The sequence below is a fragment of the Calonectris borealis genome, chromosome 9 (genome assembly GCF_964195595.1).
Source record: "Calonectris borealis chromosome 9, bCalBor7.hap1.2, whole genome shotgun sequence".
Taxonomy (NCBI): Eukaryota; Metazoa; Chordata; class Aves; order Procellariiformes; family Procellariidae; genus Calonectris; species Calonectris borealis.
Genome location: NC_134320.1, coordinates 29,490,793 through 29,506,188, shown reverse-complemented (window position 1 = coordinate 29,506,188; position 15,396 = coordinate 29,490,793). Strand labels below are relative to the sequence as shown.

At 49.2% G+C, this 15,396-nt stretch overlaps 1 protein-coding gene across 28 annotated transcripts in view; it reads left to right on the top strand.

The window, feature by feature from the left end:
* Window positions 1–15,396, top strand: part of MBNL1 (muscleblind like splicing regulator 1) — a 112,253-nt gene that overhangs the window by 43,083 nt on the left and 53,774 nt on the right. The window contains exons 1-2 of one of the 28 annotated variants that reach the window (XM_075157537.1): window positions 13,658–13,674; window positions 14,392–14,463. The exons of 26 other annotated variants lie outside the window; for them this stretch is intronic. The gene's annotated coding sequence lies outside the window, so the exon portion shown is untranslated. Of the gene's footprint in view, window positions 1–13,657; window positions 13,675–14,388; window positions 14,464–15,396 lie in introns of those variants that run through there. One more of the 28 variants, XM_075157536.1, reaches the window with a different exon arrangement.

The window sequence follows — 15,396 nt, the reverse complement described above, 5'->3', positions numbered from 1 at the left end:
TAATTAATTCAAATGCTGATTTAAAAAATGCAGAAAAAACTGACTTGGGAATTACTTCTCATTTGTTTTTAAAAACTCCTTGAAGTGCTGGGGTTTTTTTTGTTTGGTTTATTTTTTAATTATCCAGTGCAGGTATAAGTTGATAATGGCTTCTTTATGTTGAAGTAAACAGCTCTTCCTAAGGAGGTGTGCCAGTTGTACTGGTTAAGGTCCAGAATACTAGAATTTCTGGCTGCTGTTTTATATCACATCTCCTATTTGAACTATGGATGGCTTGATTTTATACTTAGGAAAAAAAAAAAGGGAGAAACAGAAAGAAACTTTATTGAGTATAAACTCAAGTATCTCAGACCAAAATGATCTGGAACAGACATACCATGAAGTAGTTAATCATAATAATATTCATTTAACTATCATCATGTTACTTAGGACCTGGTCAGAAGTGTTGATGGCAGGGTGGTTCATTTGCCCTCATCACACAGGTTCGTTAGGGTAATGGGTCATGGGATTTGGTGCTGAGCGAGCGGCTGTGTACCTGCTGGAGTGCTCTGGAGTCTCTGTTCGCTTAACTCTCTGGGGTAACTCGCCAGTAAGTGTTTTTCAAGTACATAAATATTGACAGGATGGGAGCCATGAATATTTAGATGAACAAATGTGTTACAAGTAGTTTCTTTAAAAATATGTACAACTGCGTATAGAAGGAAGAATATCATTTTAGTTGCTGTACACAAGATTTTGAACGCAGCTACTGCACTTACTCCTTCCCTTTGAAGGAAGGAGTTTTTTTAATCTCATTCTCTTTGTTATGTAAGAAATTCAACCAATTTTCTTAGGTCTATTTTTATTTGCTTTAGTACATTAAAGACACATTTTTGCAGGAAGTTCCGTAAGGAGGGGATTGGTTGGTTTGTTTTAATTCAAGGCTGGAAGAAGAAAGACATTTGGGTGCTAAGATTTTTATGTAAATGGCCTTATCATAGCCAGCTAAGGAACTGGTACATTGGTACATTGTTAATGCCGTTTAGCCTCATTTTTTACGATACATTTGTCTGTAAGTGAAAGCAGATAGCGTATTCATGTATTGGGTTTTGGAGCAGAGCTGGGGGACGGGAGGAGGAGCCGCTGTGGGGCTGAATGGGTCAGCAGAGCGGGCTGCAGGCTGGTGCCTCACCCCTTCTTTGCACGTGTATTTCCACTTCATGTCTTGGAGGAAAAAACGCCGCTGAGACGGAAAGCTGCAGCTATCCAAAGGGCGGGCGGCTCTGGCCAGTAGCGATGGGTGGGTGCGATGTTCTCCACCGGGCAGGGTGCTGGTCGGTGCCAGGCAACCCCTCCTAACTGTGGGACGGGTCCTCCTGCCCCCGAAGGCACCTTCGCCTCTGGGCTTTGTCTTGGTGGGGTCAAGAGGTGGGGATCGCTGACCCCGCTCCATGGCCCGCGTGGGGTAGCCTTCGCCCTGGGGTGGGAGCGGGGCCGGGGCCGGGCCCAGACCTCTGAGCGCGGCCCCCGCCGTGGCTGGCCTCCCGCAGAAACCTGGGTGGCTGCCGCGATGGTTGGCCCTGGGCGCGGGAGCCCGGCTGCAGCTGCGAGCAGGAACCGCAGGAGGCACGGCCGCCTCCGCCACGCCCGCTCCTCACCGAAACCGCAGGCAGGCCGGGCGAGCGTCGCCACTGCGCCTCCCCGCGCGGGGCTCGGCGCTGGCGTACCCCTGCACCGAGGTAGGTCATGGCGCTGTTGGCTTCCCAGCTGTGCCCCCCTCTGGCGAGCACGGCACCGGGGGTCTGCCTGGGGGCCGTGCTCCGCAGGGAAAGCGGCCCCCGCGCTGCCGGGCTCCTCTTGGCCACTGCACCGTGGTTGAGGCCCTGAGCAGAGAACGGACGGTGGCAGCCAGGCTCAGCCGCCCCTCCGCCTCGGGGCTGAGCCGGCTCCGGGGAAGGCGCCCGTAGGTGAGAGGGCGCAGGCCGTCGGTGAGAGGGCATGTTCAACGCGCACGGAAATGGAGACCGTCAGAGGGAAGTGAAAAAAGAAAGTAGTCAAAGGGGAAGAGGAGGCGACGACCACGCGCGTTCTTCAGCTTACAGGAATAAAATGTGTAAGGAGGTGATTAAATCTCTAACTAGAAAAGACGACAAAGCAGAAGAAAGAAAGAAATTAAAAGGAGAGACAGAAGACAGAAAAAAGGCATGAGGTTGAAGGAGGTCAGGTGCTGTTACACCACCTGAAAGACACCACAGGAGAAAGAAAGAAAGAGTAAAACACAAGAGATGTCGAGAACTAAACTGTCCAGGGCAATGTATCGGTTGGATGTAGCATAGAGGAAGACTCTTAAATTCCTTGAGAAAATGATTTCGTTCTCAGTTTCTGCCAGCTCTTTGCAAGACAGTTTTTTGTACCTCATTGCAAGCATTGTTACTGGTGTGATTTTAAATATATCTGAAGAAAAAACAAGTACTTGTTGATGGATTTTTTTTTTTTTTTTAATATGGAGGAAAGTGCATCTAATTTTGCCTTGTTGGAAACTTTTAACATTAGGCTTAATTAAGTAAGGCACTGAAAATATGAAGGGAAGCAGAGGCTGCCTCTTAATGTTTCAGGCTATTAGCTGAAGTATTTTTCATATCTGTAACAATGGAAAATATTTTTTACCTGGTGTTAGTCACACATTTATTGTTTAGATGTTTCTGGTGATTTTAGATGTGTAAATACCTGAGTGGTTAGACACTGAAAAAGTGGCTACAGTGAAGTTTAAAGTTACTTGTTACAAAGCTTTCAACTAAGCGTTTTACTCTGTGCTGTACATACATGTGTATATACACACTGTGTACTATTTCTACATATGTGCTCAGTATATACTATATATATGTCTGTCTGTATGTAAACATCACAGATCAATGACAGACAATAACACAAAGCAAGGTCTGTTGAAGTCAGGTGAGGGACAGGAGGTGTGAACTTCTAGAGCCGTGTGCTTTGGGGGGTTTGTGGGGGCGGATGGCTGCTGCCCCAGCGGTGTGGGGTGCGGGGAGGCCCGGCGCTAGCGGCAGCGGCTTGCAGGAGGTGCTCAGTTTTCCTTTCCCCAGGGCGGCCGCGCGTGCCCTGGTTCTTCCAGAGCCGCCTCCATGAAGCCCGGCCTCGCGCCGCAGGGGCTGAGCTGCGAGGTGCCTCCCGGCCCTGCCTACACAACACGGCTCTCTAACGATTTGTGTGCAAGCCGACTGGCTTTAGATCCTGGCAAACGCTGGAAAGGATCATGAAATTTAAGTAGATCTGTTATCAAAATTGCTCTGAGGTTCCAGCGATGGGTTTGGATTCTGATGAAAGTGTTTGGCACCCAGGCACGGAGAGATGTTGTTGTTCATTAATTAGCTGCAAGCAGACAGGCTTGCGGTACTTGGGAGCAGGTGTGCACGTGTGTGTGCGCACACATGTCAGCAATAGTTATTTGTAATACCTGTGTTGTGTATTGGCATAACGTAGATAGCAAGAGGTATTCCAACTGTTACATGATTTACTAACCATAGTGCATTGCTTTCTTCTGGCTTTCTATCTATCTATATCATGTATAGTTTTTTAAGTCAGGCTGTTTTTCAAAATTCTTTGTACTTGCTTTCTTTTTGGCATCAGTTGACTAGCGTGCAGGAAACCAAAAGAGAGCTGCCCCCAGAACACGTGGGTGAAAGGCAGGGGAAGTGCTCTCGTTACGTTTAACAGAAGCAGGGCTTTGGGGTAAGTTTCCCTCCAAAGACACGAGGGAAACACCAAGTGACCTGAGTAGGATTAGACACCCGCTGACTATTTTTTTTTCAGTGGTAAAGCTTAAAGACTTAGTAAGGTACAGGAAATGCAACAGATAAAAAACTAAATAAATAGTTTAAGACACCTGTCTTAAACTTTAGATTGGCAGAATCTGTAAATGAAACACTTACAGTGAAGTATTTGAAACATAAAAAAAACACTTTAGGAGAAAGAAAACATTTACAAAAGCTAAGGCTTAGTCAGTGTTTTCTTTTCACACCCCACTGCAAGACATCCCCTTCTTCCTTCGAGTTGAGGCTGGGGAAAAGGCAGTGTCTCCAATAGGCTGGGACTAGGCTTGATGAGCACGGCTTGCCGGCAGCTCCACGGGCCCCGCAGACATTGGGAGCCAGAAGGTTTGGCAGGATCGCAGGTCCCCGAGAGTGTCTCATTCCTGTGTCTGCGGCATTTGCTGTTGGAAAGCTGATGGGGAGAAGAGTTTTTACCCCCTCCGGCCCTGCAGGGCTGGGGTAGACGCAGCGCACTGCTGTGCTCCCTCGTGCTTCTGCCGACGCGGTCACTGCGCGTGGCGAGCAGGACGGGCTCTGCTGGCTGCGGTGGTCTGCACCCGCGCGGCGTGGCTGGGTGCTCCGAGGGTGTGAGTCGTGCCCCGGCAGCGAGGGCAGCCCACTGTAATTCAGAGCCAGACTCTCTGCTTGGGGTGGCGCCGGGTGTTTAGGTCAGCACCCCAGTACAGCTCCTGGCGCGTCGCTGTTTGGTGCTGGAGGTCTGCTGGACCAAGGACAAGTCTGCTGAAATAGCGCAGAACTGACAGCTGCATCGTGGGTGGAAAACGCAGACGTAGCGAGCCACTGTGCTCCAGGTAAATCAGGGTAGCGTTCAAACTGGCTCTTTGATCTCCGGGCTGTAAGGCCAGTCTTACCTTGCAGTCTCTCTCATGTACCTACTGTTATTCAAAGGGCGCGGAAAAGGACCCTGAAAGTAATTTGATTTTGATTTCTGTTTATGCTCTTCTCCCTTATTAACTGCACTGATTTGAAAAATAACTGAGCTTGGCATGAATCTATTCTATTTCACATGACAGTTTTTAAAAATTACACTTTATGATGTAAATTACACTGTCAAAATTACTTTTTTGATTTTACACTTTACCTACCGCTGATTTCAGAAGGGCTCTGGAGCTGAAACGTTCCTTTCCTGTCTGACATTTTTCTGTCTCTGTGTATGTATGTGTTCCGATAAAGTTACGATTGGTTGTGGTGGGTTTCCTTGGTTTGTACATACAGACAGGTATTACTACTGCATGTATTTTTGCAGTACATTGATGGTTTGTTTTTAATACTTTTTGAAAAGTAACATTTTCCAATGTTACATACACATTGCTTGAGACTGGAGGGCAGTGCCGTCAGTCTTTCGGAAGGTGCGACAGTGACACCTTTCTGACGCCCAGAAGCTCACGGTGTGAGCTGGCAGAGTGACGCCGCAGGGTGTTCCTGCTAAGATTTAGCAGGAGTGCACAGCCGTGGCCTCCAAAATGCTGCGTGACGTGTCGCTGCTCGGTGTGCTGTTGGGGGGGTGGGTACAGGCTGGCACTCCCGCTGGGGACGTAAACGGGGATTTCCCTTGGGGTGGGAGGTCGGTAGTTTGGGACGACAGAGGGTTGTTATCATCATGATACACCCTGTGACCCTGCCTGTAGCAAGGAGATAAAGTGGCCATGGATCACTGGGGCGGCATCCTTAGACACCAGCAATTTTGTCCATGTCTCTCGAATTCTTGTCCTTTCTATGGATTATTCCAGCAATTGCAGCAACTGGTGTCAGGTGGCTCCTCCAAGTTTTTTCTCAGGCTGCTGTTTTGTGTATTGACTTTGATTGTGTATGTAAAAAGGAGCCTTCAGCAGTTGGAAAGGCCTTTTGTGAATTAAGAAACTCTGCTTTGTGCTTAAACAAATTGAAAATAGCAGCTGCTAAAAATACACCCATGTTTAATTTTTAAAATTTGGAAAGCGTTGCTGGATTTTATTGTTGTCGGGAGTACAGCAAAAGGTCACTTGTCCAGCAGCATCCATAGTTGCTTCATTCTTTTCTCTCTGTTCTATTTAAATGACAAGTAGTTAAATGTTATTAAGTGACTACTTAAGTTCTGTTTTGATCACCTGACAAATCACTCGGTTCAGCTTCTGCTCCTTAACTTTGTTTAAAAATGTCTTAGCCCTCGGGAGCCGAGAAAGGCAGGGATTTCCAGCGGCGGTGGTATTGCTGTTGCTTCGCGTGCTCTGATGGTTGGGAGGTGATTTACCTGCTGGAAGCTGGGACCTGTATTCCTGGGCAGAAGCACTCGATGCTGAGCACTAGGTGGAGGATGGGGAACTCTTTTTAAGGGCCTGCCTAATACAAGTTCAGATCCTGTTGATAGGGTCGAGTCCAGGAGCACGTGAAGGCATCAGCAGTTAGGGTCCTCCTTGCTCTCTGATCTTGCTGTCATTGCTGTGATGCCCGAGGAAGAAGAGGAGGAGGAGGATGGTGCATGGTGTGGCACCGCCTGGAACAGCGGCGGGCAGCAACACCCGTTCTCCCTCCAGCCTTCTTCCTCCTTTCTTTTTGTCTTGGCTTCTGGTTCCATCTCTCCTTCTCCCTCCTTTTCTCTATCCTCCTCCTGTTTCTGTGACAGCAGTGGACAGGCTCCAACCCTCATTCTTGGAGTGGGAAAATTAATTTTGCCAGCACTGCTGAGAAGCCTGACGTTAAGTGGCTTCAACCGTGTGGAGGAAGAGGAGAGAGGTGTGTGCCGGTGAAGCCGTGTCTCGTCCTTCGCCATCGCCCTGGGAGGTGCCGCAGTGGAGCGGGATGCGAGCGCTGGGGCAGCACCAGCTGTTGGCAGCAGCGCATCTCCGCATCCCGTGGCACACCTTGCTGGGGCTTGCAGGGCTTGGCGGCAGAGGTGGGCAAAGCTTTCAGCTTGAGCGTGTTTTATTGTAGGGAGGTTATAGTGTAGAAAGTTATCATTTGCTATTTCACTTCTTTCTTGTTTTACTACTTTTGGAGCCAATCTGGTCTCACTTTTTTTTAAAAAAAAAGAAAAGGTGGGGGAAAAGATGGGAATTCAACGGTGGTTTTATTTCCTTTTAACACTCAGAAATGAGTTATTTCCTCCCTCATGGATCTGTGTGAAATATATTAAAGGAGAATTTAGGTTCTTGAAGAGCAAACACCTGTAACGCAGCTCTCCAGCCCAGCCCCGAGGCCGATGCTCTCATCTCTGTGACTTTGATTCTGCCTCACACATGCTGAACTTAGGGAAAAAGTGCTTCTCAAATGAGATCATGGTACGCTGCTCTTCCTTCTGAATGTTACTTTTTGTTTCATCAGTTCAGTTGGCTCCCACACATGGAAAATTTTTAATTTCCCACCAGTTATGTGGCTGAACACTTCAAGCGAGAGCGTTCAAGTCTTCAGGTCATAGACATGTTTTTGAGCTCATAGGCACTACAGATAATATCTGCAGAGGTTGTATTTTCTTTTTCTCGGTGTATATGGGAAAGGTAGTGGAACCGTTGAAATGTCTTGTAACAAACTTAAACTGCCATTAGTACAAATGCCACTTCCTACAGAAAGATTGCTTCTGTAAAACAAATACTGCCCCCCTGTTTCACCATTGCATTCGGGTTTTTGAACCGTCCTCCTGGGGGGTGGGAGCCCCTGGCCCTGGGGCAGCCCGCTGCTGCAGCCCGGGTGCTGAACGGACCTGGGAACTGAACTTCCATCCAGAGGAAAGCTGCTGCTTCTGTCTACACAGTTTGGTTTTGTGACAGGACATTTCAATTGTCAGTGCCCGTGTTAAAATAAACAGTTAAAGGGAATTCTGACCACAAAGCAGTATTTTGGCATATTTCGTGACTATTTAACTTTAGAAAAATAAATCCTGCCATTTGTGTTTCCCACTAATTCATGTCCATTGACCTTCTTTATTCCGTCAGAGCCCAGATGCTCTGTAAGACCTTACAGATGCTGAAAACCAGTTTCTGCTGTTTATATGTACTTTCTGTTCCTCTAATGTCATTGTCACATATTGCATAAGCTTTTCTGAGCTATCGTTGCCTTTTTTCCCCCGAATACATGACTTCGACAGAGTTCAGCTTTTCAAGGCTTTGATACCAAATATTCATCCTTTAGCCATGTTTCTGAGCACACCCAGGGCTTTTACCTGGGTCCTTTCCAACGAGAACAACGCATGTATCTCAAAATCGTACCAGGGCTGCCGGCCGGTGCCAAGGCCAGCGAGCAGCCTCCCCTCGGGAACAGCGGGGGATGCGGGGATGCGTCTGCAGGCAAGGGGGACGGGCAGGCATCGTCCCCGGCTGCGCCGAGCTCCCAGCCCGCTCCGCGACGGTGCTGCGGTGAGCGGTCCGTGTGTTACCGGCTTTGTCTGAGGCAGTACGGAGTCCCGGCTCCTCAAGTGTGAGAACTATCGGGCTTGTTCTAACAGCGTGGATCTGTGCAATGTATGGATGGATTTGCTCTAACAAGGAGTTGCATTTTTAAAAGTAAAGCCTTTGACAGAGAGAAGATAGAGAGCTCCTGAGAGCAAGTGATGTTTTCTCGTAGCCTTTATTATATTTGCACTGCACTGGTACGGACAACGTAGATACTATCTTTATTTGCACGCTGTGACTTACAGTGGATCTTTTGTTCTGTCTTTTTATTGTCATTTTGTGTTATGTAGAAAGTGAGCAAGGCCAAACCTCCGGTGTGAAAGCTAAAAGGGATACAGGGTGTGTGATTACAGCAGCACTGCTTGTTAGATATGGTTTCATTAGTGCATACATCCATCATGCAGCTTTGTCTTTGTAAAATATTGATCTACAATATCGGTGTTATGAGGCCTGAAAGTCTTAGTGCAGGAAATTATTCCCAAGCTGTATGAAAAAGAAAAAAGTCTGTGACTGATACAGGGCCTGTTGAGTCCAGCTTTGCTGCCGGGTCAGCAGCGTCCTGCCATTCCCCTCCGCTTCAGGCGATGCAGTACAGAGCTGTGAGCAAGAGCTTCTTCATCGGTGTGGTTTGAAACTTTCAATTTTCGTTAGCGGTTCTGTGTTCCAGTGTTAATGATTATTGGATCATGTCATGACGTGTCGGTGGTGGAGCCAGACGCTGACCTGAGGGCGTGGTGGCTGGACACTGGACTGAGCCTGTGCCTCGGGTGTTGTTTCATTATGGCGTGGTGAAGCCAAGCTGCAGCTGGCTACCACAAATTAGAAATTAAACAAAACTTTACTTGTGGCATCGGGTGACCCCCTCTGGAGCCGGGCAGAAACAGGCTGGGCTGGTGACCCAGTGCCTGGCTTAGCCGTCCCGCTCCATCCCTGCTGAGCCCCGCCGTCTCGTCCGTGGCTCTGCTGCTGTCCTGCGCTGCCCATGGCCAGGGAGCCGCTTCCAGAGCTTTCCTGCCCTGCTGTCCAGCTGGGACGGTACCAGCAGCGGAGACCCAAAGGGGCCGGCGTCTGCAGCACTCCCTGGTCCTTTGGTCTGCGGAGGGCCGCTCCGTGCCCGTTGTGTCGTGAGCGCGGACTGTGCACAGTATCCACCGGGTGAGGTTTGCAAAGGCAATGCCGTCTCTGCTCGCCCAACCTCACCCAGGCGCCCGCTGGCCGGCCCTTTGCCCTCCGCCTGCACGTCCGCAGGGCCACACCGCGGCGTCCGGCAGCGCTCCTGCTGTGGTGCTGGGCTTGTCCCGTGCTGGCCTGGGATGCTCGAGCCGCGCGCTGGCTGCTTGGGTGTCCTCCACACGCCTGCTCCGTTGTGCTCTCCCTCGCAGCCCCTCCCCGCCACGCCGCACGTCTGGTGTGTCCGTGACGTGCGCCTTTCTAACGAGGCAATGCAAGTTCCCTTCCCACCAGCTAAGGTTGGTGTCCTCCTCTCGCTCTTTTTGGTTTTCCATGTGGCTGTTATACCACTTCAGGGTAGTGTTTGGTTTTGGTTTTTTTTAAATAAACATGACAAGTGCGTCCCAAAATGTATGGTGAAGCAGTGCTTGATGTGAGGTCTCGCGTGTTGCTCCACTGCTCAGATTCACTGGCCCAGGCCTCCAGCCGTACACCCAGTGGCTTGATTTTGCCACAGCTGTGGTTAGCCTGCAGGGACTGGAAGGTTGTTTATTTGGTTAGGAAGCTTTTATTGTGACTTAGCACACACTTGCTAGGTAAAACAAACCTGATCTATCAGCCTTTATTTGCCCAGGACACTTTCCCTTTGCTACCCTTGCTTGCTTAAACTTGTTCTTTGTTAAAGACTTTTAACTCTCCCTTTTCCTCCCGATATCAAATATATCAACTGGTTCTCTTTTTTGCCTCTGAAATTTGAATTACTTATAGATAGGTCTTCATTGTAGTAATTTTTAAACCATAAACTTGGTTAAGTTTTTTTATTTCTCTGCTGCTGAACCGTTTGTTCATTACATCCTTTTCTTCCCTCATTTGCCTAAGCAGTAAAAAACTTTATTAATCAAGCTTGTCTTTATTTTGGCATGGTTTGCTTGCTTTCTTCATCTAGCCTCTGATTATTGTAAATTTGTCTTTCTCTCTTGCTATGCATGTTCCTCCCAATGATGTAGTAAAATTTTGGATTTGTGTTTTTCTAACATAATCCCTTTACTAACATCCAGTGCCGTTATCCCTTCATCAGTGAGCAGCGCAGACCGTATTTTCAGGGTAATGAGTACTTTTCAATGTGGAAGGTCGCCATCAGAGAAATCTAATCTTCTTTTCAACTTTTCTCCCCACTTCTGAGGCTTCTGCAAAGTACCCTTATGGTCTGAATACCGTATTGCTTGAGAGCTGCCAGAGATGTGCTAATTCTATACACCAGCAAAGCGTTCTCCGGCGTTACACTTTGGTGTGATGGTCCGTGGTCTGCCCGCCCGGGTCCTTTCCTCGGCGGTGGCTCGCACGCTCCCACGCAGCCGCTGGTCGTCTCCAACGCCGTTTCTGTGGTGGTTCCTAACGGGAGCAAGCAGTCGCTGCCTGTGAAAGGTGGCGGGTGTCCTGTGCTGCGTCAGTCCTACTTGACTCACCTCCTGAAGCTGTTCTGCGGTAGGTTTGAATGATAATGGTAATTGTTCAAAATTAAATATATCCTTAAATTCTAACTGCTGTATTTCAGTCCTCCTTGGCCTCCCCTAGTGTTTTCTTATCTGCCCCCAAGCTGAGCAGCTGTGGTGCTCTCCCTGCCTAGGAAGGCGGAGGAGAAGCTGGGGATGTGGTTTAACTAGGTCACAGTTTAACTTCAGTCATTAGCACAAGTCATTAGCTGGAGTCGCCTGGGGATGAGAGGAGCCCGGGCAGCAGATCGTGCTGTATTCATGAAGGGTTTGCTGTAGGGGGGCTGCCCGTCGCCCCAGCCCAGCACCCCGCGGGGGCACCCGGGCAGGACAGCCCTCCTCCTGCGGCCGGTCCGGCGTCCGCGGCAGAGCGCGTCCCCCGCCCCTGCCTGCCTGTCCTGCGAGCTGAGCTCCGCTCCGGGCCCTCCCAGCCCAGCCGCTCCGGCCTGCCGCTCAGCTCCCCTCCCACCCCTCTCTCATACGCTTTGCTTTTTTTGTCCAGAAGTGACTAAGCTTCCTGTTATTCCACTCTGTCAGTTTTTCCCCAATACTGCTGTCGTGTTGAGCAATATTTACTTGCCAGCAGCTTCCTCTGCTGCTGTCCTGCTCCGGCTCCATTGTGTTCCCACGTACCTTTCACGAGCCACGCTTTGTTATTAGCAGCCTTTATGGATGTTTGCATTCGCTCAGTTGGACTCGTATCTCTTACAAAGAGAAGTCAACCCCAGAAGGGTTTTGACTGGTTACTTCAGAAACGCAACGTTTTTGCAACATTCAGTCTGCAAAAGGGAAAATTGCACTTTGGTTCTTCTTTTGAGCAACGGTATCGGTGCAGCCAGGGTGGGCATCGTTAAGTTGTCCTCAGCTATCCTGAGCTGATAAATGCTGCTGGTGTGTATGAAGGAATTGTTCCTGCCTCGTTGGAAGCGGTGGGCACATTTTGTTTTAGAAGGGCTTTCCTCCAGACGATTGGAAATCAAACGTTTCTCCTGCAGCAGCAGTTCTGGCGAAGGCTTTCCCTCTGCAGCTCCGAGGGCAGCGGGGAGGCACTGCCCGGTGCCGGGTAGAGGTGGAGGATGGCTCTCCCCGGGTGCCCGGCACAGCTGGCAGGGTGGCAGTGGCTGAAGGTGTTTCTCGTAGATGCCCCTGGTTATGAGGAGCTCTCCCAGCCCTGCAGGGCAGCCCTCTGCGCCGAGGTGGGACGACTGGGCCGGACAGGGACGTCCCCGATCCAGGGCCCTGCGGGGCTCGTGCGCCCGACCTCCGCTGCGTGCCTTCGCTGGGACCAGCGGCAGCAAACCGCCACGGATACCCGGAGCTGCCGGTGTAAAAATAACACATCAGGAGGAATAAACAAGTTATTTTTGTGTATTAGGGGTGGCCATGTGTGACTGAGTCAGGGCCTCGCCTTGCTCTGCCACCGAGGGCTTACTCAGACATCCCAAGCATTTAGAAACAACTTGAGGCGTTTCCCCTGTTTTTCAGAAGGCGGGACAGGGGCCAGTGGGGCACAGGGGGGTGTCGGTGCCCTGGGAGGGGCGATGCCGCTGCGTCTCAGAGGAGCGGGCATCCGAGTGCCAGGTCCGGAGGTCCTGCAGCAAGACAGGCTCGTCCTGCCAGAGCCGCTGCCAGTTCTGGTGGTGTTTGTGCCCAGGGTACCATTAATTACACCAGCGCTTCAACAAACTACGACAGATACAAAGCACTCAGCCTTTCTGAAAATCAGCCGATTTATAAAAAAATCTGAAATTTATACCTAAATTCTCTAACTAGTAATACTTGAAATGCTGCTGGCGCAGTTAAATAGAAGGAAAAGAGCCTGTTTTGCAAAGTTAATGGCGTTGACTGCGACCTCCCCTGCCCGCTCCTCCGGCTGTGCTGCAGGACGCTGCGGCGATATGTTCTCTTCAGACAAGTTTAAGACTTTGCTTTCCTTCAGAGAAACGTTTTGTAAAAGTTAATAGAGATAAAGCTGATAGAAAATGAATCGCGTCCAGCAGAAATTGGGCATGAAAAATAACACAGAATCCTCATGTAGAATTAAAAGTCTTGTCACCTACAGACTGCAGCAGGCCTGGCTGCGCGGGGGAGAGCATCTCCTTTTTTTTTTTTCTTTTTGATGGTACTGTACCACTGTGAAAGTGTTAATTTTAATTGTTTCAACTTGCATGTGCTGAATTCTGTCAATAACTAAATTATATAGAACCGTACCCATTCCCAGCTAGGCTCCATAGGTTTTATGTTGATGAGCAATGACCGTATAACAAAGCACTCCTCATTTCTGTAGGCTTTCTCCCTATCCACTTCTAGAGGTTTTCTTCTACAAGAGCAGGCAAGGCTTTAAGTGTGCCGTAAGTGCTTGTATCAGAGCCTGTATTTTAGATTTAATGTTATCCCTGTTTTACTTACTCAGATGTGTCGTTTGCACCGGACAGGCTCTCTCCGTGGCCAGGGAAGAGCGCTGGTGGGTGCCGGGCTGGTTTGGCCGAAGGGCTGCCTGAGCAGCCGTTAGATGTGCGTGGAAGGAAACACCTCTCTTTGACTATAAAAGGTATCTGCGCAAGTCCTCGTTGTTTATTTGCAACCATGTAAATAGCTGCCCGCGTGTGCCTGGTGGTGCGAGTGCTTTGGCTGGCCTTTGGCAGGGGGCTGCCTCCGAAGCTGCCCTGGCTTGGCGCCCGCTGCCGCCCCCGCAGCGGCCCGCAGGCGCTGACTCAGCGTTCCCTGCAGCTCCTGGTATTGCAGACACTGGGACATGAATTATGGGTGTCTTCTGGATCTTTACCAGAGCGAGAGGAAGCCTTCTGCTCTCTGCTGAAGGTAAGGAACAGGGGTAACAAGTGGATGTTAACGAGCGGAGAGGATTTAATGAGCGCTGGCCTGGGGAAGGTTTAAAGGAAGACGGGGCAGCACGGGGAATTCGGCCGGGCTGTGGCCATAGGACCCACAGTACCAGGTACGCAGTGAGCTGTTACAGAGGCCTCTGCCCGCGCTCTGCCTGCAGTCCACGTTCAGTGCCTGAGGACCAGAGACGTGACCTTCCCACCGCAGCCCTCTCAGGTGCTGCCGTCGTGGTGTGGGCAGAGCCTGAGCCTCTGGGCTTTCCCCTCTTCGTCTTGCAAAGCCTTTTGTTCTCCTCCTCTGCAGTCCTCCTCTTCCACCCCTCTCCTCTCCTTTGCACTTGCTTCCACTCACTTTATGGTGATGTGCTGTCTGCAGTGCTTTTTCCTCATGCTCTTTTGTCTTACTTATCAAAATCAATTGTTTCTATTTTCTCTTTTATTCCCTGCCCTTTTTTTTGTAATGGCACTGATTTTGATGGTTCTCCAGAGCTTTGCTTACCTGTCCTGAGGGCATCTTTTTTTGTCACCAGCTATTCCTGGCACGTTTCGTAGAACTGGCCTCCAGGTCTGTTAAAAACTCGACTTAACCACATCTCCCTACGTTTCAGGACCTGCTGTCTGACAAATTTCATGTGTGATCTCTCTTTTTCCACCAAATCCTTCACTCCACCTCCTTTCCTTCCACACCCAGCAGACAGCAAGGAGAGTGAGAAGGAGTTGTGAAGAGGAACAGAAACTATCCCCTGCTTTACCCTGTGGCAGATGGGTAATTTATTTCTTTTTTTTAATCAGAGAAGTTTCCACGGGAGTTGTGTGCCATATAGCCAGCCCTTCCCCTGTTTCCTTTTGAAGTGTGTTTACTATTCCTTTACATAAAACTTACTCTTATATATGATTTCTAGTAATCAGTCTAACTCTAGGAGAAAGATTTCACTGTTTGGTGGAATATAAAGTTCAGCTAGGTCCAAAGCTAACAATTTTACTTATGTTATAATTATGACGCAGTAGAGAGGAAAAAAAGAGCAGTGTTTGTTCTGTCTTGCACATTTAAGGAAAAATGCAAATCTAATTTTCTGTCAGCCTAATCTTTATCTTTTAATGATTGTTCTTTGATCTTCACTTCAAAAAAGACAGAATTAAGCTTTAAAAGAAAAATTTCAAAGGGACGGGGGTATTTAATTGCCAGCCGACAGAAATCAAGAGGAAAGGTGTGGGGCATGGCATGCCCCGTGGCTGGGTGGCACACCAGGTTTCAGGAGCTGTTGCTGATCTGTCGATGCTTTTAGGCTTGAGGTCTGTGCGTTGCCCTTGCTCATAGGTGCATGCTGCTGGGTTCATTAATTGCTGTTGAACTACTGATTAAGTCTTGCAAAATTTCATTGCCATTGATAACTTGTTAAGTGTAGTAACGTCAAGCTACAGGAAACTTTGTAGTTGCCTAATTGCAGCACAGGCAGCATGGTGAGATGTGGTGAGGAGCTGTATTTCACGCTGACCCTTGGACAGCTGGCTTTGTCCTGTGCTGGTGCATGATTGCACATTAATTACCGCTTTGTTTAGTGTGCTTCTGCTTACAGCAGCTTCTGACAGCTCCAGCTCCATCAGTGCAATAAATAATAATTAGATGCTGACACTTCTTGGCTTGGTTGGATATGCAGACCAACTGCTCGCTCTGGATTCTTCTTGGGCCCACCCCAGG